This window comes from Lissotriton vulgaris, chromosome 8 (genome assembly GCF_964263255.1).
Source record: "Lissotriton vulgaris chromosome 8, aLisVul1.2, whole genome shotgun sequence".
Lineage (NCBI taxonomy): Eukaryota > Metazoa > Chordata > Amphibia > Caudata > Salamandridae > Lissotriton > Lissotriton vulgaris.
The window spans coordinates 80838018-80859404 of NC_141696.1; the positions used below are offsets into that span (position 1 = coordinate 80838018).

General features: G+C 48.5%; 1 protein-coding gene across 2 annotated transcripts in view; it reads right to left on the minus strand.

Moving 5' to 3' along the window:
• The window catches only part of LOC147693446 (uncharacterized), a 436409-nt gene that overhangs the window by 131018 nt on the left and 284004 nt on the right, over window positions 1-21387 (minus strand). The window lies entirely within an intron of this gene.

The window sequence follows — 21387 nt, forward strand, 5'->3', positions numbered from 1 at the left end:
ACAGAGAGTTAAGTGCTGGCACTGTCAGATTCACAATAGAGGGTCCAGTGCTGACAGTGTCAGGTTTACAACAGAGTAAAAAGTGCTGACACTTTCAGATTCACAACAGAGTGCGAAGTGCTGGCACCTTCACATTCACAATAGTCAAGTGCTGCACTGACAGATTCACAACAGGGTTGCCTAGTGCTGACACTGTCAGATTCACAATAAAACTGTCAGATTCACAATAGAGGGTCCAGAGCTGACAGTGTCAGGTTTACAACAGAGTGAGAAGTGCTGACACTGTCGGATTCACAACAGAGTGTGAAGTGCTGACACTGTCAGATTCACAACAGAGTGTGAAGTGTGGGCACTTTCAGATTCACAATAGAGGGTCCAGTGCTGACACAGTCAGATTCACAAGAGTGCGAAGTGCTGACACTGTCAGGTTCACAACAGAGTGCGAAGTGCTGGCACCTTCAGATTCACAATAGTCAAGTGCTGCACTGACAGATTCATATTAAAAATGACGTGCTGGCACAGTCTGATGCACACGTGTGTGAAGTGTTCTCACCGTCTGATTCACAAGAGAATGAGGTGCTGGCACAGTCGGATGCCTAGGCGTGTGAAGTGCTTGCACAGTCAGATTCACAACAGAGAGTGAAGTGTTTGCACTGCACAGCTAGGCCCCCCCAGCTAACCCCAAGAGCACTGTAACAAGTCTGGGCATCCAAAGTGACGCAGACCTATCCATGCCATCACAGATAAGCATGGTTACTCGTCCTGCTTTCACCAACTCAGAATATTCAGGGAAATCAGAAGACTTTTTTTTTTTTTACCAGGGAGGCCAGCACTCAAACTATTACAGCCCTGGTCTATGCTCCCGCTCCGTCCCTGGGTCTCCCTATCGACCACAATCACAGACCTCAGCTGATACAAAACGAAGCTGCTAGAATGATCTTTCTGCAGCCAGCCATTGCCGCTGATGAAGGGCGGCGCTTCATTGGCTCCTAGTAGCACAGTGATCCATGTTTAAAACAGGATGCAGTATCTTCAAAGCAATCCACAATAAAGGTCCCAAATACCTTTCCAGAAGGATGTACACATATTAGCCAAAACGAAACCTTGGATCTGCGTAAATGAATCGCTGGTGGTCCCCAGATTCAGACGCAAAAGGATGGGCAGCTCACGATGTTCCCTGCTAGGACCACCACTTTGGAACTTCATGCCTATTGCCATCAGGCAGACAGGAAATTACGTGCTTTAGAAAAACATGAAAAACATGGCTCTTTACCCAAGCCTACAGCTAGATGCCGCGGTGGCCACTAACTCAGCTCCAAGAGACCGGTGGGTATACGTGTGCTTCATAATAAATCCCCCTTAACATAACAGATTAACAGTGAGTGAAGGGCTGGCACCATCAGATCCACAACAGAGAGTGAATTTCTTGCACAGTCAGATTAACAGTGAGTGAAGTGCTTCCACTATCAGATTTAAAGCAGGGAGTGAAGTGTTTGCGCCGTGAGATTAAAAACAGAGAGTAAAGTGTTTTCACCATCAGATCCACAACAGAGTGGGAAGTGCTTTCACTATAGATTCACAACAGAGAGCGAAGTACTGGCACCGTCACATTCACAACAGAGAGTAAAAAACTGGCACCTTCAGATTCACAACAGAGAGAAGTGTTTGCACCGTCAGATTCACAAGAGAGAGTGAAGTGCTTTCACCATCAGATTCACAACAGAGAGTGAAGTGCTGGCACAGTCACATTCACAACAGAGAGAAAAATACTGGCACCTTCAGATTCGCAACAGAGTGAAGTGTTTGCACCATCAGATTCACAACAGAGAGTGAAGTGCATCGTCACATTCACAACAGATAGTGAAGTGCTTGCACCGTCAGATTCACAACAGAGAGTGTAATGCTGGCACCTTCAGATTCACAACGGATTGAAGTGTTTGCAGCGTCACATTCACAACAGACAGTGAAGTGCTTGCACCGTCAGATTCACAACAGAGAGTGAAGTGCTGGCACCGTCACATTCACAACAGAGTGTGAAGTGATGGCACCGTCACATTCACAATAGAGATTAAAATACTGGCACCTTCAAATTCACAACAGAGTGAAGTGTTTGCACCGTCAGATTCACAACAGAGAGTGAAGTGCTTGCACCGTCACTGTCATATTCACAACAAAGTGAAGTGCTGGCACAGTCACATTCACAACAGAGAGTGAAATACTGGCACCTTCCGATTCACAATGGAGTGTGTTTGCACCGTCAGTTTCACAACAGAGAGTGAAGTGGTTGCACCGTCAGATTCACAACAGAGAGTGAAGAGATGGCACCGTCAGATTCACAACAGAGAGTGAAGAGCTGGCACCGTCACATTCACAACAGAGAGTAAAATACTGGCACCTTTAGATTCACAACAGAGAGTGAAGTGCATCGTCACATTCACAACAGAGAGTGAAGTGCTTGCACCGTCAGATTCACAACAGAGTGAAATGCTGGCACCTTCAGATTCACAACGGATTGAAGTGTTTGCACCGTCAGATTCACAACAGACAGTGAAGTGCTTGCACCGTCAGATTCACAACAGAGAGTGAAGTGCTGGCAGCGTCACATTCACAACAGAGTGTGAAGTGCTGGCACCGTCACATTCACAACAGAGAGTAAAATACTGGCACCTTCAGATTCACAACAGAGTGAAGTGTTTGCACCATCGGATTCACAACAGATAGTGAAGTGCTTGCACCGTCAGATTCACAACAGAGAGTGTATTGCTGGCACCTTCAGATTCACAAGGGATTGAAGTGTTTGCAGCGTCACATTCACAACAGAGAGTGAAGTGCTGGCACCGTCACATTTACAACAGAGTGTGAAGTGCTGGCACCGTCACATTCACAACAGAGAGTAAAATACTGGCACCTACAGATTCACAATGGAGTGTGTTTGCACCGTCAGTTTCACAACAGAGAGTGAAGTGGGTGCACCGTCAGATTCACAACAGAGAGTGAAGAGCTGGCACCGTCAGATTCACAACAGAGAGTGAAGAGCTGGCACCGTCACATTCACAACAGAGAGTAAAATACTGGCACCTTTAGATTCACAACGGATTGAAGTGTTTGCACCGTCAGATTCCCAACAGAGAGTGAAGTGCTTGCACAGTCACTGTCATATTCAGAACAGCGAGTGAAGTGCTGGCACCGTCACATTCACAACAGAGAGTGAAATACTGGCACCTTCCGATTCACAATGGAGTGTGTTTGCACCGTCAGTTTCACAACAGAGAGTGAAGTGGGTGCACCGTCAGATTCACAACAGAGAGTGAAGAGCTGGCACCGTCAGATTCACAACAGAGTGTTACGTGTTTGCAATGTCAGATTCACAACCGAGAGTGAGGTGCTTGCACTGTCACCTTTATATTTACAACAGAGAGTGAAGGGCTTGCACCATCAGATTCACAACAGAAAGTTAAGTGCTTGCACCATCAGATTCACAACAGAGAGGGAAGTGCAGGCGCAGCCTGATGCTTAGAAGTGTGAGGTGCTGGCATTGTCAGATTCACATGTTAATCTAAAAGGACTAGCCTATTGCGAAATATTAACAGGACTCAGAGCTGTATGATGAAGTGCAAACCATTAGGTTTTTTCACGAAGCCCTCACCCACCAACCTGGTTGGTGGCATGCTTCATCATCGGGCCCACCCAGTGACACCAAGTGTGTCCCGGGTGTGCTTCTACGCCTGAATACAGTGGAGCAGGTATGTAGCTGAGTGTGCAGTGTGGTGACGTGGATAGTGATAGTTAAAAAGCTATACAGTGGTTCCAGTACCCACGGGTTAATTCATCTTTAATAACTGTTAGCGTTTTAAAAGGCTGGTGGATGTGATAGGAGTATATATTAGGGCCTCCTGCATCCAGGTGTGGTCGACATAGCGTCAGTATAGCAGCTACAGATTACTAGCCAAAAACGTCTGCCGACTTGAGGTTTTTTGACAGCGTGAACAGCACAGTTAATCCGGTTCTATACAAGAAGCATTAAGAAATTTCCTCCTCTACTGCTGCTGTTACTCACGGACACTCCGTACAATTTGGCTTGAATGCTGAGTCTTTAGGATTACTTTTGGCCATCGCCCCGTGAACTTGTTCTCTAGAACAGATTTGCTGTATGTAGCGTATATATAGCCTGCAGTACCCGTCTTGAAGGTACTCGCCCCTGAAGAAGGGAACAGGGCTTCCCGAAATGCATAGGGCGACGCTTCTTCACAAGTGTAGTTATTGAGAAATGAAATTAGGCAACTGTGTTTATGATGTATATAGGAAAATCATGAGTTGCCGCACTGATCTAGTGATTTAGTTATGTCTTGTATAGTGAGATCTATACTACTATTATAAAGAGAGAACAGACACCTTTTGGCAAGGTAAACTCTGGAACTACAGCGCCAATCCACACACCCAATACAGCGTTGGAAAGGGCAGTTGCAGCAGAAGGATATAGCCTATGCAGACGCCCACCATATACATTTAAAAGGTAAAAGAACCGTGCCAGCAAAGTAGTCCCTTGTGGGCGTGTCTGCATTGTACTGTGGGTGTGTGCTGGGGGCGTGACAATCGCTGGGGGCATTCCGTCACGAGTGTTGTTTTTTCTTCCCAGGTTCTATACATTCCTGCTCCCTTTAAATAGTAATTAATTGGTGGTCCCATTCTCTTAGAACCACCCCAAGCACAGTTATGGGCAAAAATACAACTAAAAGGCCCTGCAAAGCATTATGGGATAAGATTAGCATAGTTTTTAGCATTCATGAAAGGGTTTCAATGTTTTTGAATTTTACTCTTCAGGGACATCTTGGGACGACGAGGTGAACTGCAGCTTGATGTATAATATTTTAAATGCTATTGCATTTGCCTCATCAGGGACAACTAGGGACGACGAGGTGAACTGCAGCTCTTTGTAGAATTATTTGGATACTATAATATTCACTTCCCACTGCCAATCTCGTCCCATAATGCTTTGCAGGGGGCTTGATCTCAAAATCATCACCTCTCTCACTGCTTGCTGGAAGCTAATTTCACTTTTCTGAAATGACTATATGCATTTTAGCATGTAGAAATACTTGTTATTTTACCTTGAATATATGAGGTTTATGTTTTAATAATTGGAAATCAGACAGAACGAAATATTGCGGATTTATTGTACCAAGTTCGCGCCACTTCCGCCCACCCCTACTTTAAATACCCCTGCACCCCATAATCATAACCCACCCTTACTCTATAAAATACCCCAACACCCTTAAACACTAACCCATCTTAACCCTATAAATATACCCTGTACCCCAAAACCCAAACCTATCCCTAAACCCTATAAATACCCCTGTACCTCAAAACCCAAACCTACCCCTGAACCCTAAAAATACCCCTGTACCCCAAAACCCAAACCTACCCCTGAACCCTAAAATACCACTGTACCCCAAAACCCAAACCTAGCCCATAACCCTTAAAATACCCCTGTACCCCAAAACCCAAACCTACCCCTGAACCCTAAAAATACCCCTGTACCCCAAAACCCAAACCTGGCCCAGAACCCTAAAATACCCCTGTATCCCAAAACCCAAACCTAGCCCTGAACCCTAAAAATACCCCTGTACCTCAAAACCCAAACCTAGCCCTGAACCCTAAAAATACCCCTATACCCCAAAACCCAAACCTAGCCCTGAACCCTAAAAATACCCCTGTACCCCAGAACCCAAAACTATATCTGAACCTTTAAAATACCCAAACACCCCAAAACATATACCTCAGTACCCCAAAACATATACCCCTATACCCATACTTGCCTTATTCAAACATTTTAAAAAAACATGCTTTTATCATTCATGCATTTACAACAAATTTCGTTGTAAATGTATGCCTGGTAAAAGTATATAAAATGTAATGCCACGCATTATAATGGCATTGCGGAATCATGGTACTTTCGTAATGAAAGTATGCGGAGTGATGGTATGCGGAAAGAAAGTTGCGGAATAATGGGTGTTTACCCTCCCCCGTAAGTACATTGGTGGCACGGCGGCTCACATCTCCAGCAACATACTCATATTTTTTCACCACCGATTGGAAAAATGCACAGGTCTCTCTCATTGATGCCCAGCACCGACATACACTTTTAGACACAGCTCCCACCACAAGTTCTAGAATTGCGAACTTTAGAGCTGGGGAGCTACGTTCGAATCTCGGCATCAGCTCAACATCCTGAGATTCCAGACAAATCGCTTTGTCTCACCTTGCCTACCACAAATGAATGTGTTCTTCTGTAATGTAAATTGTGCTCATGCCATGTTGTCGAGTTCGCGCTATATAATATTGCAAGGAAAATAAAGTAGGGAAACTCGAGTTCACACACTACTGAACGCGCACTCTTAAGTGCATCAGCAGTGCACTGTGAATCGGAGCATTTCACAGGCCTGTCACAGATAAGAAATGCTATCAAAACGAAATCCTACGAAACAATATACTACTGGCCGGCAGCAATTCATACCCGGACAACGTCGGGACGGGCTGCTAGTATTACATTAACTCAGAAGCGCCGGCCCTACAGGGGTGAGCACAGAGTGACAATCACCATCACTGTCCTATTACAATAACTCTGAAGCGCTGACCCTGGAGGGGTTAGCACAGAGTGACAATCACCAGCACTGTCATATTACATTAACTCAGAAGCGCCGGCCCTACAGGGGTGAGCACAGAGTGACAATCACCATCACTGTCATATTACAATAACTCTGAAGCGCTGACCCTGGAGGGGTGAGCACAGAGTGACAATCACCAGCACTGTCATATTACAATAACTCTGAAGCGCTGAAACTGGAGGGGTGAGCACAGAGTGACAATCACCAGCCCGGTCATATTACAATAACTCTGAAGCGCTGGCCCTAGAGGGGTGAGCACGGAGTGACAATAACCATCACTGTCATATTACAATAACTCTGAAGCGCTTGCCCTAGAGGGGTGAGCACGGAGTGACAATCACCAGCACGGTCATATTACAATAACCCAGAAGCGCTGGCCCTAGAGGTGTGAGCACAGAGTGACAATCACCAGCACTGTCATATTACAATAACTCAGAAGTGCTGGCCCTAGAAGGGTTAGCACAGAGTGACAATACAAAGGCCTCGAAGTGCAGGCACAGTCTTTTTAAACAGGTGTAAAATACTAGAGTCTGTCAGTGTGGTCATGTTACAAGAGTGTAAAGTGCTAGTGTTATCAGATTGCAAGAGAGTGAGTGTGCTACTGTTGTCATGTTAGAGAGTTGAAAGTGCAAACTGCTATTATCTGAGTACAATAGAGATGGTGATGTAATGCTAGACTGTAAAGCGTTGGCACTGGCAGATATCAGTGGAGAGGGAGTGCTCATGTTGTCAGGTTACAAAGAGAGTAAAGTGCTAGCATTACCAGATTACAATAATGTAGAATGTTAGCAGTGTCATGTTATGAGAGAGTAAAATGCTAGCATTATCAGATTACAATAGAGCTGGGTTATTAGCACTGTCATGTTACAAGAGGGTAAAGTGCTGGCAATATCAAGATACAATAGAGCGGGGAAGCTAGCGCTGTCATGTCCTATGACTGTAAAGCGCTAGCATTATCAGGATACAATAGAGCGGGGAAGCTAGCGCTGTCATGTCCTATGACTGTAAAGCTCTAGCATTAGCAGGATACAATAGAGCCGGGAGGCTAGCGCTGTCATGTCCTATGACTGTAAAGCGCTAGCATTATCAGGATACAATAGAGCGGGGAAGCTAGCGCTGTCATGTCCTATGACTGTAAAGCGCTAGCAATATCAAGATACTATAGAGCGGGGAAGCTAGCACTGTCATGTCATGAGTGTAAAGTGCTAGCATTATCAGGATACAATAGAGTGGGGAGGCTAGCGCCGTCATGTCATATGAGTATGAAGTGCTAGGACTATCAGATTACAAGAGAGCTGCGAGGCTAGCACTGTCATGTCATATGAGTGTAAAGTGCTAGCATTATCAGATTACAATAGAGCCGGGAGGCTAGCACTGTCATGTCATATGAGCGTAAAGTGCTAGCATTATCAGATTACAAGAGAGCTGCGAGGCTAGCACTGTCATGTCATATGAGTGTAAAGTGCTAGCATTATCAGATTACAACAGAGTGGGAAGCTAGAGTTGTTGTGTCATATAAGTGTAAAGTGCTAGCATTTTCAGAGTACAACAGAGTCGGAAGCTAGAGTTGTTGTGTCATATGAGTGTAAAGTGCTAGCATTATCAGATTACAACAGAGTGGGAAGCTAGCGCTGTCGTGTCATATGAGTGTAAAGTGCTAGCATTATCAGATTACAACAGAGTGGGAAGCTAGCGCTGTCGTGTCATATGAGTGTAAAGTGCTGGCATTATCAGATTACAACAGAGTGGGAAGCTAGCGCTGTCGTGTCATACGAGTGTAAAGTGCTAGCATTATCAGATTACAACAGAGTGGGAAGCTAGCGCTGTCGTGTCATACGAGTTTAAAGTGCTAGCATTATCAGAGTACAATAGAGCCGGGAGGCTAGCACTGTCATGTCATATGAGCGTAAAGTGCTAGCATTATCAGAATAGAGCTGGGTTATTAGCACTGTCATGTTACAAGAGGGTAAAGTGCTGGCAATATCAGGATACAGTTGCGCAGGAAAGCTAGCACTGTCATGTCATGAGTGTAACGAATATGCTACTTACCAGTATGCATCTGTTCTTGGCATGTAGGGCTGCTGACATTCATATCTGTGCATAGATCGCCGCCTAGTGTTGGGTCCGGATGATTGCACATTGTTGTCCTGGAAGAGTCTTCGAAGTATCACGAGATAGGTGGCTCCTCCCCTGGACTACAGTGCGCATGGGCATTGACTCCATCCCCAGATTGTTTTTAGCCATTGTGGCCAAGATGGAGTGAAACTCAGTGAATGATGACCATGCTATGAGTATATGCGAATACTGCAGCTGCTACAGGCGCCGGGGAGGAGGACGGGCGATATGAATGTCAGCAGCCCTACATGCCAAGAACAGATGCATACTGGTAAGTAGCATATTCGGTTCGAGGCATGTGGGCTTCTGAATTCATTTCTGTGCATAGAATAAATAGCAGTCCCTCCATTAGCGGCGGCCGCCCGTGCCAGCTGCAGCAGTTTGAAAAAGTGTCTTGAGAACAGCCTGCCCTACAGCTGCCTGCTGTTTGGAGTGCACATCAACACAATAATGCTTAGTAAATGTGTGTGTGGTAGACCATGTGGCTGCTCTACATATGTCTTCTAAAGGAATGTTTCCAAGGAATGCCATAGAGGCCCCCAACTTTCTGGTGGAGTGGGCTCTTGGTGGAATGGTAAGAGTACGCTTAGCTTTTAGATAGCAGATCTGGATACATTTAACGATCCACCTAGCAATACCAGCCTTGGAAATAGGGTTACCTTTGTGGTGTGGTGCAAAGGCGACAAAGAGTTGCTTAGTCTTTCTAAAATCCTTGGTCCTATCAATGTAGTACATTAGGGCCCATTTAACGTCAAGGGTATGGAGCATCGTCTCCGCCAATGATTCAGGATTTTGAAAGAAAACAGGTAATTCGATTGTTTGGTTGATGTGCAACTGAGACACAACCTTGGGCAGAAACTTAGGATTAGTGCGGAGCACTACCCTGTTGGAATGAATTTGGATAAATGGCTCTTGGATTGTGAGGGCTTGTAATTCACTAACCCTCCGTAGTGATGTAATTGCTACGAGGAAAGCCACTTTCCATGTCAAGAACTGAATCTCGCAGGAATGCAGTGGTTCAAAGGGAGGACCCATCAGCCTGGTAAGAACCACATTGAGGTTCCACTCAGGAGCTGGTGGAGTCTGTGGTGGAATGACTCGTTTGAGGCCTTCCAAAAAAGCTTTGATGGCAGGCACCTTGAAGAGTGAAAGGTGCTGTCTATTTTGGAGATAAGCGGCCATTGCAGACAGATGAATGCGAATGGAAGTATAGGCCAGATTACACTTGTACAGATGGAAAAGGTAACAGATGATGTTCTGAATAGAAGCATCCAGCGGGTTAATGTTGTGGTTCGCACAATAAATGACAAACCGCTTCCATTTTGCCGCATAGCAGGCTCTAGTAGTGGGCTTCCTCGCCTCCCGAATGATGCCCATGCAGTCGGGAGGTAAGTTTAGGTAGCCAAACTCTAGGACTTCAGGAGCCAGATCGCCAGGTTGAGCTGTTGCGGATCTGGGTGCTGAATGTCGTCATGGCTCTGCGTCAGAAGGCTGGGTGTGAGATGTAGCCTTTGATGCGGTACCACGGACAGTTCTAGAAACGTGGTGTACCATGGTTGGCGAGCCCACGTTGGAGCAACTAGGATGAGAGTCATCGAGTGCTGCCTGAGCTTGCGTGCCACCAGCGGTATCAGAGGTGCTGGGGGGAAAAGTGTACGCAAATTTGCTTGACCAGTTCATCCATATCGCATTGTCCTGCGACTGTGGGTGTGGGAACCTGGCGGCGAAGCTTTGGCATTTTGCGTTCTCTTTTGTGGCTAACAGGTCTATCTCTGGATGACCCCACCTTTGGAAGTACGGCTGGAGTACTGATGGATGTATCTCCCACTCGTGCATCTGGTGGCTGTGCCTGCTGAGCAGGTCCGCCATCTGATTGTCCTTGCCCGGGAGGTGCTCTGCCATGAGGAAGATGTTCCCCTGAATGGCCCACTTCCACATGCTCTGAGCCAGATGAGACAGCTGCGGAGAGTGTGTGCCTCCCTGCTTTTGAATGTAGTACATTGCCGTTATGTTGTCCGTCCGAATCAACACGACCTTGTTGCATAGATGTACCTTGAAAGCCTTCAGTGCCATGAAGATCGCCATCAGTTCTAGAACATTGATGTGCATATTCCCTTGTTGCTGCGTCCACAGTCCTTGCACAGTGTATTGGAGTACATGCGCTCCCCATCCCTGAAGAGATGCGTCCGTGGTCAGGATAATCTCTGGCACAGGCTCCTGGACCGGTCGGCCCTTGCAAAGGTTTCGTGGATTCCACCAATGCAGAGAGTTGTATGCCCGACCGCTCACCAACACTAGGTCTTTCAACTGGTTGTGAGCCTGAGTCCATTGACGTGCTAAGCACTCCTGGAGCGGACGCATATGTAGTTTGGCGTGCGGGACATTGGAGATGCAGGAGGCCATCATGCCTATCAACTGCATGAACACTCTTGCTGGAAGCGAGTGTTGAGGTCTGAACTTTTGGATCAGCGATTGAATGCTGCCGACTCTCACTGAATTTGGCTGGGCTGTGGCCGCCAGAGTGTCTATGGTCGCACCCAGATACTGCCGTATGTGGGCGGGCTGGAGATGGGATTTTGGGTAATTCAGTGAGAATCCCAGATCGTGCAGGAGGTGAATGGTGTGGGACGCGTGGTCGGCGCACTGCTGGGCCGACTTCACCTGAATGAGCCAGTCGTCCAGATAGGGGTAGACGTGGATGTTTTGACGTCTCAGATGCGCCGCCACCGTCGCCATTTGCAAACAAAACAAGTGATGGACAGAATGTGGATCAATGTCACACATTCAACCCAGTCCAAAGATCTGGGCCCATATCCATCGTTTTTTTGCACTCCACACCACCGTGGGTTAGACAATGGCGATATGCAAATCAGCTCTGACCCTGTGCCCCATGGGAACAGTCCAGTCCGAACTAAAAAAGCCATGTCCTTCCCAGAACGGAATCAAGCATCCGAGGACCGGACCGGTTTCGAGGTAACACCTCTCATCAGCCCGGCTAGCTTGACTCCAGTGGTGTGGAGTGCCTGGGACCCACGTCTGAGCATCCCCAGCGCTTTTTTTAAGTGATGGACAGAATGTGGATCAATGTCACACATTCAACCCAGTCCAAAGATCTGGGCCCATATCCATCGTTTTTTTGCACTCCACACCACCCTGGGTTAGACAATGGCGATATGCAAATCAGCTCTGACCCTGTGCCCCATGGGAACAGTCCAGTCCGAACTACAAAAGCCGTGTCCTTCCCAGAACGGAATCAAGCATCCGAGGACCGGACCGGTTTCGAGGTAACACCTCTCATCAGCCCGGCTAGCTTGACTCCAGTGGTGTGGAGTGCCTGGAACCCACGTCTGAGCATCCCCAGCGCCACCGTCGCCAGGCACTTTGTGAATACCCTGGGTGCCGTGGTGACCCCGAAAGGCAAAACCTTGAACTGGTAGTTCTGGTTTTGGATGGTGAACCGGAGGTATTTTCTGTGTGAAGGATGTAGCGGAATGTGGAAGTACGCATCCTTCAGGTCCAGAGTTGCCAGAAAGTCCCCCTGTTGAAGCAGTGGGAGAACTTGCTGCAGTGTTAGCATGTGGAAATGCTCTGAAAGGATGTAAAAGTTGAGGGGCCTGAGATCCAGGATGGGCCTGAGGGATCCGTCCTTCTTTGGAATCAGGAAGTACAGGGAGTAAACTCCCGAGCCTCTTTCCTGCAATGGCACGAGCTCTATTGCCCCTTTTTGCAGCATGACTGTGACCTCCTGCTGCAATAAGTGCAAGTGCTCGCCGGGGATAGGACGGTGCCTTGGGGGTATGTTGGGTGGAGTGGATGTGAGCTCCAGACAATAACCAAATTGGATAAGCTTTCTGACCCACCTGTCCGTGGTGATGGACTTCCACATGGGCAGGAACTGCTGGAGTCTTCCCCCGACCGGTGTTGTGTGGTCGGGGGGCAGTGACAATGCGTCACTGTTTGTTGGCGGTAGAGGACCTGGAGCTGTTGTTGCCACGTCCTCTGCCCTTGGCGTTGTTGCCGCGGTATCCACCTCGACCCTTGTTGGCATAAGTAGTCTGGGTGTTGCCTTTGTAGAACTGTGCTGACTGCGAAAGTTGACCCCTTTCGGTGCCTCTAGTATTGGAGCGACGAAAGGACCCACTCCGAAACTGCTGGGACTGCAAGGCACCCATGGATTTTGCAGTGTCGGTGTCCTTTTTCATCTTCTCAAGGGTGGTATCAACCTCAGGGCCAAACAGGTGATCTGGGTTGACCGTTTGGTTCAAGATGGTGGTTTGAATGTCCGGCTTGAACCCAGATATCCGTAGCCATGCATGTCTACGAAGCATAACGCTAGTGTTAATTGCGCGTGCGGCGGTGTCAGCCGCGTCCAGAGCGCACTTTATGGAAGCGTTGGAGATCAGCTTCCCCTCCTGTACTAACATTTCAGCCCCTTCCTTATATTGATCGGGTAGATGTTGCAAAAGGGTCTCTAGGGTATCATAGTGTGCCCTGTCATAACGCGCCAGGAGCACCTGCGTGTTAGAGATGCACCATATGTTGGCTGCCTGCGCTGCCACCCTCTTCCCTGAAGCCTCAAAGACTTTTGATTCTTTGTCTGGGGGAGGAGCATCACCCGTAGTCTGCTAGTTGGCCCTTTTCCGGGCATTGAAGACAACCAGGGAGTCCAGAGGCAACTGTCCCTTAATATAAGTTGGATCTGTGGGCGCCGCCTTGTACTTTTTGTAGATCCTTGGGTTGATGACTCTCGCCCTGGTGGGTTCTTTGAAGACCTCAGCAGCGTGCTTTAAAACACCCTTCAGCATTGGCAGAGTTTTTACAGTCTTTTCAGAGACAGAAAAGGTGTCAAAGAGGAAGTCGACGTCCACAGGGTCAGCATGCAGCACGACGTTGTGATTGGCCGCTGCCCGCTCAATGAGGGCATTGAAAGCCGCAGAGTCCTCAGTGGGTGAAGTTTTCGCGGAGAAGAGCTGAGGGTCCTGCCCAGAATGCGGGTCCCCAGGCTCACCACCAGCAGACCAGGGCTCTGCCACATCCTCTGGGTCTGTGTAGACGGGATAGCTGTATTCATCCTCGTCGTCGCCCTCACCAGCGTCTACATTGGAGTGAGTGGGCGAGAGTTCGTGAGCCTGTGGTGAAATGGGCTCCACCAAGGCTGGAGTACCAGCAGAGTCCATCTTCCTTTTGAGTGGGATCTTGTACGACTCCAATGGGGGCTCCGGGGTGATTTTCCTCTTCAGGAGGGAAAGCCTGCCCGTTTCGGCGTCAATGAAATGTTCTTGACGCTCTTCCTCTGAAAGTTGTCGAGGCCGTGGGCCGAGGACCACCAACGATGCCTTTGGCATTGAAGATACCTTCTCGGGCACGCCGGCCCCAGGTTTAGCAGCGAAAGCCTTCGGCGCCGTCTTAGGCGGCAAGGTGAAAAGGATCGGCGTGGGCGCCTTCGCCGGTTTCTCCAGAGGCTTGACCGGCGTAGGGTCCTTCGGCTCGACTGCTGCGGCGCCGTCCCTAATGCGCTGTAGGGACTCCGTAACCTTCTTTGTGAACGCGGCGGATGGACGATCCGGTTCGACAGAGTCCTTAGCGGTCGGTTTTGGAGTGGAGTCCGACGAGGTTCCCTTCGGAGTCGACGCACTCGGCGCAGCTCCCTTGGCCTTGTCGTGTGGAAGCGGGGCAGAGAGGGTCTTCGGGTCGCCTGGCCGCTTCTTCGGGTCGGTAAGAGACCTCTTGGGGTCGTCAACCGTCTTCTTATGATCGAGTCGACCCTTGGCGGCGTCGACAGTCTTCGGTGTCGATGCGGCCGCGTCCGAACCCTTAACCTTCGGCTTCGACGTAGTAGCCTTCGGGTGGGCCATTTTGACGTGGCTTCTTGGCTCGACGGCCATCTTCGATTTCTTCGGCGCCGAGGCCTCCGAAGTCTTCGATCCGACCAATGCGATGCGCACTTTCGGTTTCGATATCTCTGGTGTCGAGACCGTAGATTTCACTTTCGGTTTCTGTGTCACCCGGAGTGAATCGGTACCAATGTCCGTGGCCGGGCCAGCAGGCGGGGCCGAGGAACTCACAATAAGGTTTCGGGTAAGGCCCGAAGGCGATCCCTCAACCTGGGCCTTATTGATTTGAACGTCCCTGGAGTCAGTTTGAGGAAGCTCCTCATCCGAGCTATCCTCCATGGTCCCAAGGGCCCCGTCATCGTCGCCTACCTCCTCGACGACTTCACCGAAATCTTCGGCCTCGGCGTCGTAGTCGTCCTCGACCTCCGACGCGGGGTTAGATTCTGAGATGTCCTGGATATCTTCATCCTCGACCTCCCCAGCATCGAAAATGTCCGTAGGCGCCGGTGCAGATTGCTGGGCCTCCAGGCGCGCAGCTCGACGGAGCTTGAGTGTTTTCTTGGACCGGAACCTTGAACAGGCCATACACTTGGCCTCGTCGTGGTCCGGCGACAGGCACTTGTTGCACACCGGGTGGAGGTCGATGTGTGGGTACTTCGAGTTACACACCGGACATCGTTTGAATGGACTTCGTTCCATGATGGATAGTCGAAGAGTCTGGAGCGTCGACTAGGCCCTCCGCGCCGAAAGCACGCGGAAGTACAAGCTTGGCTTGGAGCCGAGGAAAGTTGCGAAGCCGAACGCAAGACAATACCGACGCAAGTCCTAAAGACCTTTTGGTCTCAAGTAAAGTTAAGTAAATTCTTATTGATTCCGACAAGAGGGAACCAAAGACATCCGAACCCAATGGCAGAAAAAAACAATCTGGGGATGGAGTCGATGCCCATGCGCACTGTAGTCCAGGGGAGGAGCCACCTATCTCGTGATACTTCGAAGACTCTTCCAGGACAACAATGTGCAATCATCCGGACCCAACACTAGGCGGCGATCTATGCACAGATATGAATTCAGCAGCCCACATGCCTCGAACAGTGCTAGCATTATCAGGATACAATAGAGTGGGGAAGCTAGCGCTGTCATGTCCTATGAGTATAAAGTGCTAGAACTATCAGATTGCAATAATTTCGAATGTTAGCAGATTCATGTTATCAGAGTGTAAAATGCTAGCATTATCGTATTATAATAGAGCCGGGAGGCTAGCACTGTCATGTCATATGAGTGTAAAGTGCTAGCATTATCAGATTACAATAGAGCCGGGAGGCTAGAACTGTCATGTCATATGAGTGTAAAGTGCTAGCATTATCAGATTACAATAGAGCCGGGAGGCTAGCACTATCATGTCATATGAGCGTAAAGTGCTAGCATTATCAGATTACAAGAGAGCTGCGAGGCTAGCACTGTCATGTCATATGAGTGTAAAGTGCTAGCATTATCAGATTACAATAGAGCTGGGAGGCTAGCACTGTCATGTCATATGAGTGTAAAGTGCTAGCATTATCAGATTACAAAGAGCCGGGAGGCTAACACTGTCATGTCAGATGAGCGTAAAGTGCTGGCTTTATCAGATTACAAGAGAGCTGCGAGGCTAACACTTTCATGTAATATGAGTGTAAAGTGCTAGCATTATCAGATTACAACAGAGTGGAAAACTAGCGCTGTCGTGTCATATAAGTGTAAAGTGCTAGTATTATCAGAGTACAACAGAGTCGGAAGCTAGAGCTGTTGTGTCATATGAGTGTAAAGTGCTAGCATTATCAGATTACAACAGAGTGGGAAGCTGGCGCTGTCGTGTCATATGAGTGTAAAGTGCTAGCATTATCAGATTACAACAGAGTGGGAAGCTAGCACTGTCATGTCATATGAGTGTAAAGTGCTAGCATTATCAGATTACAACAGAGTGGGAAGCTGGCGCTGTTGTGTCATAGGAGTGTAAAGTGCTAGCATTATCAGATTACAACAGAGTGGGAAGCTGGCGCTGTCGTGTCATATGAGTGTAAAGTGCTAGCATTATCAGATTACAACAGAGTGGGAAGCTGGCGCTGTCGTGTCATATGAGTGTAAAGTGCTAGCATTATCAGATTACAACAGAGTGGGAAGCTGGCGCTGTCGTGTCATATGAGTGTAAAGTGCTAGCATTATCAGATTACAACAGAGTGGGAAGCTAGCGCGGTCGTGTCATATGAGTGTAAAGTGCTAGCATTATCAGATTACCTCAGACTGGGAAGCTAGCGCTGTCGTGTCATATGAGTGTAAAGTGCTAGCATTATCAGATTACAACAGAGTGGGAAGCTGGCGCTGTCGTGTCATATGAGTGTAAAGTGCTAGCATTATCAGATTACAACAGAGTGGGAAGCTAGCGCGGTCGTGTCATATGAGTGTAAAGTGCTAGCATTATCAGATTACCTCAGAGTGGGAAGCTAGCGCTGTCGTGTCATATGAGTGTAAAGTGCTAGCATTATCAGATTACAACAGAGTGGGAAGCTGGCGCTGTCGTGTCATATGAGTGTAAAGTGCTAGCATTATCAGATTACAACAGAGTGGGAAGCTAGCGCGGTCGTGTCATATGAGTGTAAAGTGCTAGCATTATCAGATTACCTCAGAGTGGGAAGCTAGCGCTGTCGTGTCATATGAGTGTAAAGTGCTAGCATTATCAGATTACCTCAGAGTGGGAAGCTGGCGCTGTCGTGTCATATGAGTGTAAAGTGCTAGCATTATCAGATTACAACAGAGTGGGAAGCTGGCGCTGTCGTGTCATATGAGTGTAAAGTGCTAGCATTATCAGATTACCTCAGAGTGGGAAGCTAGCGCTGTCGTGTCATATGAGTTTAAAGTGCTAGCATTATCAGATTACAATAGAGCCGGGAGGCTAGCACTGTCATGTCATATGAGTGTAAAGTGCTAGCATTATCAGATTACCTCAGAGTGGGAAGCTAGCGCTGTCATGTCATATGAGCGTAAAGTGCTAGCATTATCAGATTATAATAATGTTAGAGTGTTCGCGTCTGTCATGTCATATGAGCGTAAAGTGCTGGCTCCTTAAACAATAAACATTTATCACAGATATTGAAGAAGACAAACATATGCTCACTATTTAAGACAATCTGGACGCTCAAGACCCCAATGGCTGAGACTAACTTTTAATGTCCCTTTCCTTAGCAAACTATAGACAGCGCAGCCTTTTGCCAACCTCTACATTAATTGGAGAAAGCCACACGCTCTGGGACTGGAAAACAGGATGACGGCCAAGAAGAGGGGCCGGACCAGCCCCCAAATGAAATGACCTAAAAACACGGAGGATAAATATGGTGAAGTTGCAGCACTACTCCTACACTTTTTATCAGCGTTTAAAGCAGCACACCCTGACACATTGCGTTTAGACTGAAAGAAGCTGGTACAGGTGCCAGGGCTCCCAGCTGGATGTCCTCTTCACTCACCATTGGGCACAACTTTCTTCCCACAGCCCCATTAAAACGGGGTTCGTCATGGGGGCGCCATCTCCCCTCCATGTTATAACACATACATGAACTCACTACTAACTCTTGCCAAAAGTTCCAAACTCAGACGCTACAGCCGCGCAGACAACACACGGGTACTTCTCGAACGGAGAGCCCTCCGGATAAAGGGGCATCTACTCTTCTGGCCAGGGTCCATGGGTACTGGAAGTTCTGCCACAAATAGCAAGAGACGCGAGAGATCTTGGAGGCCTCTCCATCACCCCTCCACACCATGGAAAGTCCGAGACGCATCTTTACGCATCTTGGATATCCTCGAAAGCTACAACTAACAGCGTCCTGCTCCTTGCAAAACTCCGTCCTGCTGACGGGCTCTGCCGCAGCATCTCCCAGGCTCGACTACCAGAAGGCTGCAAAGAATGCAAAACTCGGCAGCAGGACGACTTGTAACCATAAAACACATGAGCGCGCATCGCCCGGTGCTGAAAGCTCTTCACTGGCGACCGACTGCATGACGAGACTCTCTCTGGCTACCGAGCACGGCGCACACAGCAAGACGCAGCCAGGGACCACATATCCCGGACGGACGCCCGGTTCACTCATCCCCACTCTCTCCATGCAGGCCTAAACCATGGAACCCCCTCTCTGCAGACACCAGAGGCGCGGAGCATCACTGGGGAGTTCAGAAGGAAGGTTAGGGCCTGGCTATTCCCAACAGAGTACCTGACAGACGACAGACAGACCGATTCCTCTCTAGAACCCTCTGAGGTCAAGTAAGGGCCCCGCCAGCAGAAGAGCAGACAAACAGCCCCTTGGTGAGGTCACGAAGAGCAAGGGGCCCCTAGGAGCAGCCCCCCCCCCCCCAAACCGATCATCTGGTGAGAAGTGCCAGGCCCGTTACATACACTGAAGATCTGCAGAGACAGGTTATGTTAAACATCTGTAAGGCGCTTCTTTCATAACAATGGCGTTAGAAGACAACCAGACCTAGCACACAGACAAGACTCCAGAAACAAGGGTTTTATTTGATTTTCTGAAAAGAATGTAAGAGCGAGCGCCACTTGGATCTAATTGAAGATTATCCCAGAGGCGGGGCGAGGGAGGAGAACGCTTTGCCTCCATTGGTTGAATTTTTGAAGGATGGCTGAGCATTAAAGGGGAACAACAAGGAGGAGGGGGGTGCGGCGACATTTGCCCCAGAGACAGTGAGGGCAGGACAGGTCGAAGTGTGCAGATACGGAATGCACATCTGCAGACACCGGGCTTTCCAGGGTCTGCTTTACATCTCGTTTAATTCCCAGGCATTTAACACAAGATTTTTGTCCCACAGGAAAATGACCGAGGGTGTGAGGCCAAAGAGGGGGAGGGGGGGGGGGGGGGGCACCACAGGGGCTTTACAAACCCAGAGAATCTCGTTTTCAGTGTTTTCAATCATTTTAATTCAATGTTCATTTTTAACTAGTTTTTGTCCTTCCGACTCTATACTGGGTTGTATGTTGGAACCACGCATGCCTTTACAACGCGGTCCGAACCACGAATGCGTCTTTACAACGCATACCTTTTCGACGCAAGTCCTTACAAAGACTTGCTTCAGGGAAAGTGCTGGAGGTTGGAAAAGTATAATTTACTATTCCAACTCCAGTCTGTGAACAGTAGGGAAGGTGCTGGACATCAGTCCAACCACGCTTTCCCCAAGGTAAGTTGTTCAAAGGACTTGAGTGGTAAAGGAATGGGTTGTAAAGACGCATTTGTGGTTCAAGCAGCGTTGCAAAGGCCGTTTCCCATATACTGGAGAAGCAGACCTAAAGAATGGGTGACGTCACATCGACTCCATAAATATAGAAAACCAGCCGAGAGTCATCAGTGGAAGTATAGAGCATGCAGACAAGATGTGAGCCGCTGCTTGGGGGAGGGGAGGGGCGGGGCGAGGAATGAGGCGGCTAACTGGGCTTAAATGAAGAGGGCGCGAGGATGGATCCTGGTGTAACCAAATCTGATGAGAGACTGCCTAAGAAGATTCTTCCATATCTATTTTTGAAGAAGAATGACAACCAAGCAAGTACTGCCTCGCTAACCTGGAGATCAGTACTACATGGTCCACAGTAGGGAAGGATGCGGAGACGACCAACAAGAGAAGAACCGACGTCCCGCACGGACACCAGTGAGGGTTCAATGATACTGTTAAGGCGAAAGCCAGTCTGGAACTCGCCAATTGAATTCTTGGATTCCAGAAAGGCGAGTCATCAGTGAAGCACAGCACTTTATAGAATTTTAGGGACAGTAAGTAAGAGTGCGGGAAAAGTCTGATGGTTTGATTCAACATGCACTAAAGCATTGTCCAACTTGCACTCAGCTTTACGCACGGTACCAAGAGAGGACTTGCTGGTTCGGAGTTTACGGGCAACATAAAAGGAGGCGAGATCCTCCAGGATAAAGACATTAAGGGAGGAGGCAGGGTGAACTTGTCATTGGCATCCACGAATAAGGACAGGACTGGATACTGGAAGGTGGTGAATGCTCAATTTTTAGGTCTCGCCTGGTGTTGTAGCCCACATGCGCTGCACGCTCTGCAAGGGCTTCTTGAAATCAATATACTTTTAGAAACTCAAGTCTCGGCTCCGCCCGTAATTTCTATTGGTTTGCGTCATTTTGCATCACTAATTGTTGTAAACAGTGTGTTCTGATTGTAAAGGAGATGTTTTAATCCCTCCTGGTTACCACCCGGACCTCTTTTTGATCGCCCACCTGGACTGGATCTTTTACTCCGCAGCGTGACACAGTGTCTTCTAATTACTGGGGGAGCAATTTCTTTTTCATTCGCACAATGGCGTAGCTTGGCGACCGCTTTTTAGGTCTCACTGAGGACCGCACTTGTTTATTTCATTACTTAGCCGTGCGATTTGATGTTTTTCAGCCAACTGCAGTGCCCGCTGCATGTACAGAGGAAGGCGTTTTGAAGCCACTATCCAAGCCTGTTTAATGAATTATTTAGCCGCGCATTTTGCTTTCACCGCGCCTGTTCTGCCTGACATGTATGCTTGTTCTTGTGATGGCTGCGTGGCCCCTGTATGACCGGATACACATTTACGCAGACCTGTGCGCCGTCATCAAGCCTCACCAAAGTGTCCTTCTGAGCTCCCAGGAGCAACTCGAGCCCAGTGCCCCATCACCATTTAATCAGACCCACTTGTACTTTTTCTGCCTGTCGTGTATTGCCGCGAGGCAGGGACAGCCCATTGGCGCACAGGGAGTGGCAGAGCT